Source organism: Schistocerca nitens, chromosome 11, assembly GCF_023898315.1.
Source record: "Schistocerca nitens isolate TAMUIC-IGC-003100 chromosome 11, iqSchNite1.1, whole genome shotgun sequence".
Lineage (NCBI taxonomy): Eukaryota > Metazoa > Arthropoda > Insecta > Orthoptera > Acrididae > Schistocerca > Schistocerca nitens.
The window spans coordinates 19712556-19725687 of NC_064624.1; the positions used below are offsets into that span (position 1 = coordinate 19712556).

General features: G+C 41.3%; 1 protein-coding gene across 5 annotated transcripts in view; it reads right to left on the reverse strand.

The window, feature by feature from the left end:
* Positions 1–12442, reverse strand: part of LOC126212891 (zinc finger protein 729-like) — a 261153-nt gene extending 248711 nt beyond the window's left edge. For 3 of the 5 annotated variants that reach the window (XM_049940396.1, XM_049940400.1, XM_049940399.1), the window contains exon 1: positions 10884–10956. The gene's annotated coding sequence lies outside the window, so the exon portion shown is untranslated. Of the gene's footprint in view, positions 1–10883; positions 10957–12092; positions 12264–12360 lie in introns of those variants that run through there. The other 2 variants (XM_049940393.1, XM_049940398.1) reach the window with 2 other exon arrangements.
* Between the last annotated feature and the right edge of the window lie 690 nt (positions 12443–13132).

Here is a 13132-nt window from a genome sequence, read left to right on the forward strand (position 1 = left end):
GCGTAGATGTCGCAGATATTGGGAAAGCTTCCTGTCGCCAATTTCTTCCTGTGTCAGAACCTGACGTATCCGGTCCTCTTGTGACGCGGCAACCCGTCGAATCAACTCTGATTTTAGCCTGGCATAAGCTCCAGCCTCGGGCGGTGCTATGATTATGTCCTGCACCTCGGCTGCATAACGTTGGTCGAGTTGGCTCACAATCAGCGCAAATTTAGTTGCTTCGACCGTTATTCCAGCGCAGCTAAAACTTGCCTCTGCCTGCGCGAACCAGAGTACTGGGTTGTCGGGCCAGAACGGCGGCAAACGGACTGCAATCCTGGAGACGGCCTGCTGTTCGGTCATTATGTGCTCGTTACTTGCGTAGCTCACGACTGCTTCTTCTTAATCACGTCGGTCTCTGCTTGAATCACGTCGGTCTCTGCTTGAATCACGTCGGGCTCTGCTTGAATCACGTCGGGGTCACCACTTGTCGGGTACAGCTAAACTGGTGGCTGTCCGACTTTTGCTTGACGTGATTCGGAAGAATGAAGACCTTCAGTTGAGTAATAATAACTTTATTGCGGCGCGTATATGACGACGCCCGGCATGCGTGGACAGTTCGGGGCTATAAAATTTTGCTTCCTATCTATACAGAGGATCCTCAATCCTCGGGAACTTCTGTAGTTAGGAGAGAAAATAGTATCCGTCCACACAAGTCAGGAGACAAGGAACTACTCACTAACTCTAAAAAACAAGGAATAATAATCATAAGAAACAGAACGTATATAAAAGTTATAAAACACAGCGCCTCTAGAGGCTGGGCGCGGAACTACACAGCGTCGCTACATCACTGTACTGACACACGCGCACAGCACACACACACACACACTGGCGAGCTTGAATTAGCGCGCGGCAGCGTCGCTACAGATATAATACAGCCATGGCAGGCTACCTCTTTGAATTCCCACCCCACACCTGGTGTATGTCACTTCTTTTGGTTGGAGCTTGTGACATCATGGGGCATGGTAGAGCTGCACTGGGTATGTAGACAGTATTTGCCATTCAGCCGAACATGACAGACTGGAGTGACTGGTAGCCCTTAAAAGTTGTTTCAGGTTAATAGCTGCAGGCACAGGAGTTACCAAAAGACAGAACATTGGTGTGGTCTTGGCTATCTGTATTTGCTGTTGGTTCTTCTCACTGGAAGACACATTATGCAAGGAGCTTTCTCATCTGAAAAACTGCCCGAATTGGGTTGTGTTGCACGACATAATACCTTGTGGCGTTGCCTTGGAAGGGGTTAGAGTAATGTCTAGCAACCAAACAAGTTTGTTATTGCTATTCAATTCCCCATGTTCAGCAGTGGATTCGACGATTTGGTAATCCTGAACACTGAAGTGTGACCATGTTAAGCCTTAGACCAAGTTTTTGATGAGAATCATCTGATGAATCCATTGATCTGCATAAATACTGTGGTCATGTGATTGTATTAAGTGAGAATAACAGTAAAATTTAGATGCTCCCTAATCTGCTGCAGTTTTCTACTGCTGTGGCACACTGTTTTGGACCTGGACTCACGGTGTGTTCATCATACTGTGGCTGCTAACGTTGGTTGGTTGGTTGGTTTAAAACACAGGGAAAGGGACCAAACTACAAGATCATTGGTCCTAATAAAACAATGCCACAAGTGCAAGAATAAACTAGATGAGACATAACACAAAACAGAAAGAAAGAAAACACAACAAGAATGAAGGAAAGGCAATGAACACTAAAAGGAGCAAAAGAGGACAAGAGAACAAGAGAGACGCTAGAAACAGAAGAGAGTAAAACATGAAAGCAGATTACAGTGGCTGGCCGACCACAAAAATAAAAAGGAAAAGCCTGCCACCCTGCAACACATTAAAACCTTCACCCTGAAAGCACTAGGGTGGAGGACACAGAGGGACAAAGGACAGGCACTAAAACTCAGATAGAATGATAAAACTCACCCCCACAGATGAAACATAAACCCAAATCAGCCGATGAGGCACTGTCTGGCAACAAAAGATGAAATCACAGGGCAGCCAAAGAAGGACACAATAGAAGAATATGGGCCACTGTCAACCGGGCACCACACTGACACTGTGGCAGGTCTTCACGGCACAGGAGGGAGCCGTGGGTCACCCATGCATGGCCAATGCGGAGCCTGCAGAGAACCAGAGTCCCTGCGGGATGCCCTCATCAAGGACTTCCACACATTCTTGGTTCCATTAATGGCTCACAGTTTGTTGTGTGTACTGAGATTTTGCCATTCCATCTCCCAAAGCTGAGAAACCCTGCGGCGTAATAACGAACACAGGTCAGTTGCGGGGATGCCTGTGTCCAGAAATGGTTTCCGTGTAGCCTGTTTGGCCAGTCTGTCAGCAAGTTCATTTCCTGGGATTCTGACGTGTCCAGGGGTACAGGCAAACACCACTGAACGACTGGACCATTCCAGGGCATAGACAGACTTCTGGATGGTAGCTACCAAAGAATGATGAGGGTAGCACTTGATGATAGCTTGTAGGCTGCTCAAGGAGTCAGTACATAAAAGAAAACTCCCCAGGGCATGAATGGAGATACTGAACTGCACGAGAAATGGCCACCAGCTCTGCAGTGAATACACTGAAGCCCTCAGGTAAGAAATCTGTTCAATATGGCCGCAGTGCACGCATGCAAAGCCAAACGCGACCATCAGCCATCGAGCTGGCAGTCTAAACCACTTCAGAGCCCTGGAACATGTCAAGAATCGAGAGGAAGTGACAGCAGAGAGCCGCAAGGTTAATGGAGTCCGTAGGTCCATGTGAAAGGTCCAGGCGAAGCTGCAGCCAAGGCATACACCATGGAGGTGTATGTGAATGGATCTCAAGTAGAAGTGGTAAAGGGAAGGACTCCAGTTTGGAGCAAAGGGTCCGCACATGAACTGCAATCATTAGCACAGATCTGGGTTGAGTTATGCTTCTGTGTTGTCTTTAAGAGCCATCTGTTTCCAAATAATTATTTGTTCATTTATTAAAACATTTTCTGAGTTTTAGTTTGCGAAGGTGGAAAGTTTGAATCTAAAACCTATCAACTGGTGTCAGACACAGCCTTTGTCTTTAACTCTTGCCTTATTTAAATTGTCACTAAACTATGGTGCGTTATGTCTAAACTTTGAAAGTTCGGAGTGTTGTTTGTAATCCTGCTAATGTATCTGATTTTAGTTATTTTTCTTAAATAAATGATTTAATAAACAATGGTGACTCGTGAACCCGAATCTGTCCAGTCCTTCCACTTAATTTCCCCTTTTCCTGCTGGATGCTTGGTTGGTAACAGAGGATGGTTATTTTCCTGGAAGTAGAGGGGGAAGGTATACCCATACTGTCATTCACCATTAGGTGTGTGTTTGTATGTATCCACTGCTGAACATGGGATCCCATGACTCCCAGTTTGTCCTTATTGAAGAGGCAACAGTTTATCTACTAATTAAAAGTGTGTCAGCTTCCATGTAAGAGCAGTGTTGCCGAACTTGTGGCTCGTCTGCAGGCCGGTGTAGACAACCCCTTGGTGATTAGTACCAACTGCACCAGGGAGGTATTTGTTGCACTAGCTGACTGAGCTCCGGCCATGACAACCTTGTGTCAGAATGTGGAGTGTTTATGAAGTAGTCAGCCCCTCCATAAGCAAATACATACAATTCAGGTGCAATTGATCCATTGGGATCACTTGTGGGGTATTCCACAATGTAATCTCTATTCTGAGCAGGCTACATTAGTTCTGCAGTCACAGGGGCAGGTGCATGACTTGCAAAGTGGGGCCAGCCACCTTGATTTAGACAAATTAGGAGCAATAGGTGGTGAACAAGATTCTCCCACCAACAGATAACTGCTGGAAGTAGTAGTAGCAATGCTCCAGACACCTTTATGGACCAGAGGGGAATTCATTTGGGAAATTATCTTACCAAATAATGTTACTGCTTGAAACTATAATGGAACTTTCAATTTAGAATTTAAAGACAGGTGATATCCTGTGGATCATGGTCAAATCTATGTTTCACGCCGACACTTTGGCCATCTCCAATAATGTTGTTGTCCAGGCACTGTACCTCATGTTAAGCCGTGTTTTCAGTCTAATTTTACATGAAGTACAACATCGAGGAAGTTGTGGAAATCAATTATCGGGCTGACATTGCAACCTCTTATTAAAAGGCTGCTCAAGCATAAACATTTATGGTTAGTGCAGTTTCCTCGTGAACCTTTTCCTATGTACATAGATGAATGCATGTGACCATTTCTAGTCACCATGTGACCATTGCTAGTCACAGAGACACAAATAGTCAACAATACATTAGAGAAAATGCAGCCACAGGACCATTCATGCATTACCTTCACTAATAAATGCACATCTTACTGAATTAGAGGCTTTGGTGTCCACTATTGAAGCCAGCGTTTTGCAAGCCAGCAGTGATGTGGATTTAAGTGTCATTATCAGAATGGGGATTGAGATTCCAGGTAATTTAAAAGGGGACAACATGTAAGGAAGAAGCATAGGATGTGGATTGGATTGTTTGGGGAAGGAGACCAGACAGCGAGGTCATTAGTCTTATCGGATTAGGGAATGATGGGGAAGGAAGTCAGCCGTGCCCTTTCAAAGGAACCATCCCGGCACTGGCCTGGAGTGATATAGGGGAATCACCAAAAATCTAAATCAGGATGGCCAGATGCAGGATTGAACCGTCGTCCTCCCGAATGCGAGTCCAGCATAGGATGTGTTTCCGGTGTAACATAGAGGGGCATTTCGCATCGCTCTGTCCAGTTCCGTGGAAAGGGAGTCAAACAGCTGGCATCACAAGGAATGGAAGAGGCATGGCAGTGTTCTACTGCCAAAGTGCTGTCTCTGTGCAAAGTCCAAAGCAGGGGAAGACCTGCCTTACCTTTGGGTACAACTTAACCAGGAACCAGTGTGCACTCTCCTCAACTCTGGTAGTTCAGTTTCCTTTTTGAATTATCTGTGGTATTTGGAGTTCCACCATACCTGTGAATTGCCTTGTTTGCATCCGTCCTCCCAATGTTGAGCTCTCACTGGGCAGATGTTGCCTCTGGTTGGCAAAACTGAGTATTTGAAAATTTTCTTGGCCTGTGAAGTGGATAGTAACTAAAAATCTTTCAGTGAACTTAATTTTGCAGTGTGTTTTTGTAAGTGGTAGTGGGTTGGTGTTAGACTGTCAAGGCAGGGTTGTTTATTTTAAATTTAAGCCAGCTGAAAAAGTTCACGTTGTGCTGCTGTCAGGTTGCCAAAGGAATTCATAGTGTGTTACCACAATGTTCACAATTTGAGCTCAGTCACCTTGGTCCAGTAAAGGTGAAGCTGGTACTTGAAGTTCTTGATTGTTTACCACAGATATTAACTAACAGATTGGATGTCACCAATGTAATCCAGTACAAGATCCACCTTAGAAATGACATTTCAGAGAGGCAGGATCTTTAGAGGCTTTCTCCATCAAAGATGAAATGTGTATGTGCTTTGATTAATAATATGTTGTTCAATGGGGTCATCAGGCCCTCAACCTCAACCTATGCTTCTCCCATATTCTCAGTATCTATGGGCAAGAGTGGGGTGTTTCATACAGTTGTAGGTTATCATGTGGTTAATGAGAATGTAGTTTTGGAATCTCTGCCACTTCTCAATCTGCATAATTCTTTTACTTGGTTTAGTCAGGCTCAGTATTTTACTGTCCTGCATCTCAATCTCACATATCAGACCATGTTAACAGAGGATTCCAAGCATATTACTGCCTTCTGCACAGACTGGAACCTCTAAGATTTTAACAGGGTGCACTTTGGTTTGTCAATGGGGGTTGCCCATATGTCTTGCCTTCTAGATTGTGTTATGGATGATTTCATGTTGAAGTGTGCCTATAATTACCTAGATGGCATGGTTATTTACAGTTCTAGTCTGTCTGAACATCAACATCTTGAGGCAGTCCTGGTTTACCACAGGGAGGTGAGACACTGTGAAACCATCTCAAATCAAACTGGCACATACATTTCATTCTTGGAACATCCTAATTCCACTGATTGCATTAGAATTGACAGGAGCATACTAGTGATTTGTGAAAACTTGCAGCTCCTAGAAATAAGAAAGGTGTGGCATGGTTCATGGGCATGACAATTTTTCGAAAGTTTGTACCCAATTTTACTAAATTAGTGAGATGCCTTAATGATTTAAGAAATTTCAAATGGGGTGGAAGTCATCCGGAATCTTATGAAGCCATTAAGGTGGCACTTAGTAAACCACTAGCATCAGCCATACCCAATTTTGAGCTACTGTTCTCTCAGAGACACCCCTAATTCTTCTGGAGTAGGAAGTGGCAGCTGTCATCCTGCAGGAGCAGAATGGGAAGGGGTGTGTGGCAGGTTGATGCCCAATAGCCTATGGACCTTAAAACTTTCACCTGGGGAGATGAAATATTCTGTGTATGAATGGGAAGTCTTGGCGGTTCTGTTTGCCCTTGAGAAATTCGCATTTTATTTTGAACATTGGGAATTTAGTTCACATACTGACAAGCTCTTAGTCAGGTCCTGGCTCCTTCAAACTCTGAAAGGTGGCAGCCATCAAATACAGAGAGCGAAATTATATTTAAAATTTGTACAGAAACCAGATAGCAGTTATAAAAGTCGAGGGGCATGAAACAGAAACAGTGGTTGGGACCAGAGTGAGACAGGGTTTTAGCCTATACCTGGTGTTGTTCAATCTGTATATTGAGCAAGCAATAAAGGAAACAAAAGAAAAATTCTGAGTAGGAATTAAAATCCAGGGAGAAGAAATAAAAACTTTGACGATTACTGACAACATTGTAATTCAGTCAGAGACAGCCAAGGATCTGGAAGGGCAGTTTAACAGAATGGACAGTGCCTTCAAAGCAGAATACAAGATGAACGTCAACAGAGGCAAAACAATGATAATGTAATGCAGTCTAATTAAATCAGGCAATGATGACGGAATTAGATTAGAAAATAAGACACTTAAGGTAGTAGATGAGATTTGCCATTTGGGGAGCAAAATAACTGGTGATGGTCGAAGTAGTGAGGATATAAAATGTAGACTGGCAATGGCAAGGAAAGCATTTCTGAAGAGACATTTGTTAACATCAAGTATGCAGTTAAGTGTGAGGAAGTCGTTTCTGAAAGTCTTTGAATGGAGTATATCAAGGTATGGAAGTGAAACATGGATGATAATTAGTTTAAACGAGAAGATAACAGAAGCTTTTGAAACAAGGTGCTATTGAAGAATGCTGAAGATAAGATGGGTAATCATGTAACTAATGAGGAGACACTGAATAGAACTGGGGAGAAGATGGATTTGTGGCAGAACTTGACTAGAAGAAGGGATTGTTTCGTAGGCCACGTTCTGAGGCATCAAGAGATCATCGATTTAGTATTGGAGGGAAGGGTGGAAGGTAAAAATCGTAGAGAGATCAAGGCACAACTACACTAAACAGATTCAGGAGGATATGGATTGCAGTAGTTACCCTGAGATGAAGAATCTTGCACAGGATAGGGCAGCACTGCGAGCTGCATCAATCCAGTCTCAGGACTGGAGATTGCAACAACAACAGAACGGGTGGATGTGCTTTGCAACCAGTTTACAATACTAATTTTCTGACATTGTGCCTTGCACGAGCTCCACTAGAACCATGGGTGCCCACATGGACATTTCCCAGAGTATAATGCAGGCCCCACCAGTACAGGAGTCAAGGGCCTGCTCCCCTCGTGGGTGATGGAAGTACACCCCACAAATGCATGATGAAGGTATCAGTATTCATCAGACCATGCAGTACTCTGCCATTGTGCCAACATCCAGCACCAATAGTTACATGCCTGTTTCAGTTGTAGTTTTCGATGTGATGGTGTTAACACTGGCTCATTTGTGGATTATCAGCTGCAAAGTCTCATCATTAGGAGTGTTTGGAGCATTGTGCATTCAGCCACAGTTTTACTCTGCCCAGCATTAATGTCTGATGTTAGTTATGCCACAGTTTGCTTCATGTGTTGTTTTATCAGTCTCCCAGTCTATGATGTCTACCATCTGTCATGAGGGGTACTTGCCCAACCACAATGTCTGGACATGGTTTCACCTTTGTTTTGCCATGTGTTGGATACAACTGCCACAGCACTCCTCAAACACCCAACAAGCTGTGCAGCTTTCAAAATTCTCATCCCAAGCCTTCAGGCCATCAAAATCTGCTGTTGGTCAAACTCAGATAGATCGAGTGCATTCCCTATTTTACTCCCAGACAGCATGCTCACTGATACTCCATGTACCGTGCATGTGTGACTAGGAGACAAGGTGAGGTGCTATTGCCTGGATGCGTTTACATTGATAGTATATCAGTGGTCATAATGTTTTGGCTGATGTGTATATGGATTTAGTATTGTTACTTCCAAATGGAAGGTGGGCAATGTCAAGGGAACCATTCCACAACATTCGAGGCAACTGTCAAATGCATCAATTTATTACAAGGGCGTACCAGTAAAGGCCTGCAAAATTTTGATTCTGTTCTTAATATCAGTTGTCATGCATATTACTCTGTTGATGTTACCACTTTGCTGACAATATGCAGCACCCTCCTGCTGGAGAGTTCTGAACTTCAGTGTGTAACATGGGTCTGTGTTATTCAACCGTGTCAGCACGTGAGAAAAACCTCAGAACACAGAGCACAAATTAAAATAATTCATCCACACGTGGAGCACCCTCTCCTTCAGCACAACAATGCCAGACCATACACAACTTTTTTTGCACCTGCAACAGTCTGACACCTTTGATTTGTTATTATTGATCATCCTCCATAGTGAACCGATTTGAGGCAATGAATTTTCAACTGTTTGCAAAACCTAAAGAACACCTTCAAGGACTTCACTTTGATAGTGATGAATTGGTGTGAGCAGAGGTGAGAATGTGGGTCTGCCAACAAAGTCAAACATTCTACAGTGACGACACCAACAACCTGGTGTCTTATTGGGAGAAAGGTGTTCAGTGACACGGCGACTGTTTGAAATAAATATATAAACATGAAGAATAGAGATGTAAAATGTTTATAAAGTTTGATTTAATTAAAATGCTTCGAAAACTTTCAAATAAAAATTTTGAGCCATTACCTTCCAGCATGTCCTCATGCCCAAAATATACACCAACCAAAAATTAAGTTTTAATTAATTTGGCAAAGAAGGTGACTTTCATCTGATATGTCTACATGCATCTCTCAAAGTCATAGGGAAGTTCAGTCAAACTAACACTGCACACAATGTAAGAGAACACTTCTTGTATGTAAAAGTTACATTCTGGGCACCATTTGGGTTTTTTGATAAACATTAGGCTGTGCTACTGGTTAATTTGTTACCACATCCTTTACTTGGCTTTCACATTTCTAGGCTTTGTCAGCTCACAGCCACCTTGCAACCTAGGCTAGGCCTTGAGCTGCACTATGGATCAGTCTCTCACCACAACCAATATTTCAAGGGGGAGGGGGTCTAGCATCACATTTTAACCTTGTAGCCTTTGAATAGTTATCAGGTTCAGGTCCAAGGCCAATGACTCTTCAAATTGCTTTTCATTCACATGATGTGTGTTGTGCATCCATATTATGTATGCAAAACCATCACTACGTCAGGCGTCAAAGCCAAAGCTTGAACTATGTTGGGTCTAACCTCTCTTACTGCAATTAATAAAGTTTAGTGTATTTACTTTCCTATCGTTTCCTCATAGTGATGGTTTACGATTACTGTTGTGATACTGCTTGTCAGATGAATTGCAAGCTGATCACATAGTTCGTAGAAACTATAACGAAGCACTCACATATTCAAATGCAAATGCTGCATTAATGTTATCACAGTACTTCTGCAGTTGCACCCAAGAGAGATGTTGAATCAGACGTTCAGCACAGACTGTACAAAGTAGTTTGCGTGGTTGTATCAGGACCCTCATTTCTAGTTGGCAGAATAAAATTACTAGTGGCACCACGTGAATTTGTTTGCCTGCTGATAACTAAATACCCGACAAATGGCTGCGCTGCATCAGATTTTAAGTGACATGTATATGTAAGATTATTTACACCACTAATTGTAACATTCTGGCAGTTTCATAAACAAAACATGCAACAACTTGCAGCAAATGCAGAAAGTGGTTATGAACAAACCTGTCAATATTTAATGGCTTCATCAAAACTTTGCTGCTGACATACAAATTCGTTCTGCACCTACAAGCTGTGTAAATGTATGCTTCCATGTGATATTTGTCTGAAATTTAACATTACTGCTGACAGTCCTACTTACACGTTGTTCACATATTAAAAGTCAACACCTAATGTTAATAGTACTGCAAGTGTACTTCTCAGATTTGTGACAATGCGAATGTCACTTCAAAATTATTTACAAATAATTTTATTATCATCAATAAATAAATTACAATTCTCATTCCGTTCCATGGTACGCTGCAATAATGCATTAACTGCACCCATACCATTTATAAATTTAATGGCACTGCTAACATTCACAATAGTCAGTTATTCATGAGTTGCACATTAACATTCTGATTTAAAAGAAGTGTATCAGAGCAGAATATACCCACTTTATGGCAACCACTTCATCAGTATCATTGGGTTGTGCATTCAAAAAGTCTTCCATGTTTACTGAACATTAAATAGAAAATCTTGCTCAATTCTATGTGAGGTTTAATATAAGGACTACTTCAATGCACTGCGCAAAATGTCATTTCAGACAAAGTTCATCAGTTTTTTAGTAAACAATTACTCATGTTTACAGCAGTATGACATCAATTGTATGTATTCACACACCATACTGCACACAGAAGTTAATGAAACACTTATGAAATAAAAATAAGCCACTTACCATGAAACATAACTCAGCTTTTATTTCATCTGTTCCCTCTTTTTTTATCCACATAGTTGGCTCCTGGTCCATGACTTCAGTTCTACAGTCTGAAAAAGGAAAGCAATCATATAAGAACAGTTGTACTTGTTTTCCGTTGTTACCATGAAGTATAGCTCAATGGCAGTATTTTCACTCATCTATTGGATGCAGCAAATGGGTGGCTACATAGGAAACAGATTTGAAGTAGCTGAGGAAAAGTGTGTTTAGTGATATAAACTAGCTTCCATTTCTCAGGTCATGAAGAGAAAAAAAAATCATAATGTAACACGTACTGGAAACTGAGTATTTACAATTGCTACTGCTCCTTTGTAACACTGGCTTATGGACACTGCCCTATTGTAACAATTATGGAAGACGTATTTTTTGTGCATGCACTAACTTCAGCATTAAGAACAATCAAAGCAGTCAATAGATTCAATCAAAATTACTTAATAACACCAAATATTTCTTTATACATTTTGTTTGTTGTGTTAATTTCAGTCTTATGGGGACATGATGAAAATCTGGACATACTGATTGTTTATCAGTGAATATGCCTTTTCAACATAGGTATTACCTTGAAACTTTCTTCATCTGTATTTATTCACGAATGTATAATCCATTTACAGTAAATATCGTTTTAGCATCTTTACCTGCTATTAAAGAAAACCATATACATGTACCATAGATTGCACACTGCAGTGTGAATGTTCTCGTTCTTGATTACGATGAAGATTAAACATTGGTTAGTATTTTCTTACACAACTTATTTACTGGAACGACTTCTTACTAACTGTAATCTATTAAGTTCTGATGACATGTAATGCTTTATGCTAGGCGAATTACAGTTAATTTGTATATCGTATTTCGCCAGTTCCAAAATAATGTTACAGTATTCTTATACAGAACTCCATTAAAACCCACACACTACAACAAACTGGTACTTACATACGATTAGACGAATGCTAGAAACACGAGTAATAAGTGAAAACTAACAAAGTGCCACAGAATTACAGCATTTCCTTTCATGCGAACATAATCAAACCATGAAATAATGTAACTGTGGAAACTCGAAACAAAAAATGCTTACGTTAGCCCTACAATCTGGAGCCGCTATATGTCTACATCACAGTAAATTATCATCACAATCATTACTACAGCTAAGTAAATCAACATAACCATACTAACATAGCGAATGTTTGAACTTCCACGTTTTCTCGTCAGTCACAGACAAAATGCTACTGGCAACACGTCACAATCTCAGCCGTTTCTTTTACGAAGGTACACGTAGCGATTTTACCGGACAGGCCAAAAACAACAAGCCTAATAACTCAGGTATTTGGCTGTTATGAACATAACCTGAAAAATTACAACATTCACACACCGTCACCAAGCACACTATAGGTGATGTGACCACAATTAAATACAGAATAAAATCTCATCCTTATGTACCCACTAAAAAATTGAAGACAGCTGCCTCAAACATAGCTGCCACAGCGTCATCACAAGATATTCGCGAACTATTACACTCCTCAAACTCAACGGTTATTGTGATAGAAATGAAGTACCGCGTTAACCTAGTTCCGAAACAATTCTCTTCACTTATTCTTGTTTGCTGTTCACAAATTACCTGGAGAATGGCACACAAAAATTTCAGCAAAACCACGGGCACGAGGTTGCAGCTGACTAAAAAGTACGTCAACTGAAACCAGGGAACCAAAGAGCTTGCAACAAGACAAAGCACTTTGCCGTGAGCTGTGAGATAAGCAGTATGGAAAAGCTGGAAAGATAAAATGCGAAATTAAATTCCATAGGATATTCTATCTCTTTAGTAAATCCTTATCACTATTTTAGTGCAACAACTAGATAAATTAAAACAGCTGTTATTGAAGAAATGCGTCTGGAAATTTCTTGGAATTTTACATCTTCACTGTACCGTATGCGAATCACTGATCTGAACAGGGACATCAAATCGTTCTAATTTTCCTTTGTTACAGGCAGGACAGGCATGTACAAATTTGTTTAGATTCTGTCCTCCACAACAATCGTTAAAATGAGTTTTACCATTGCAGGTAGAGACTTCAACATCCATACAAACAGATTGCTATCTCACATCTTCCTCGTTTTCCCTGTATTTCCGAGTGCATGAAACACTCTTCTTGTTTTGACTTGATGTCATTGTCTGAAAAATTTTAAAAAATTCAGTCGCTGCTTATAAAACAAACCAT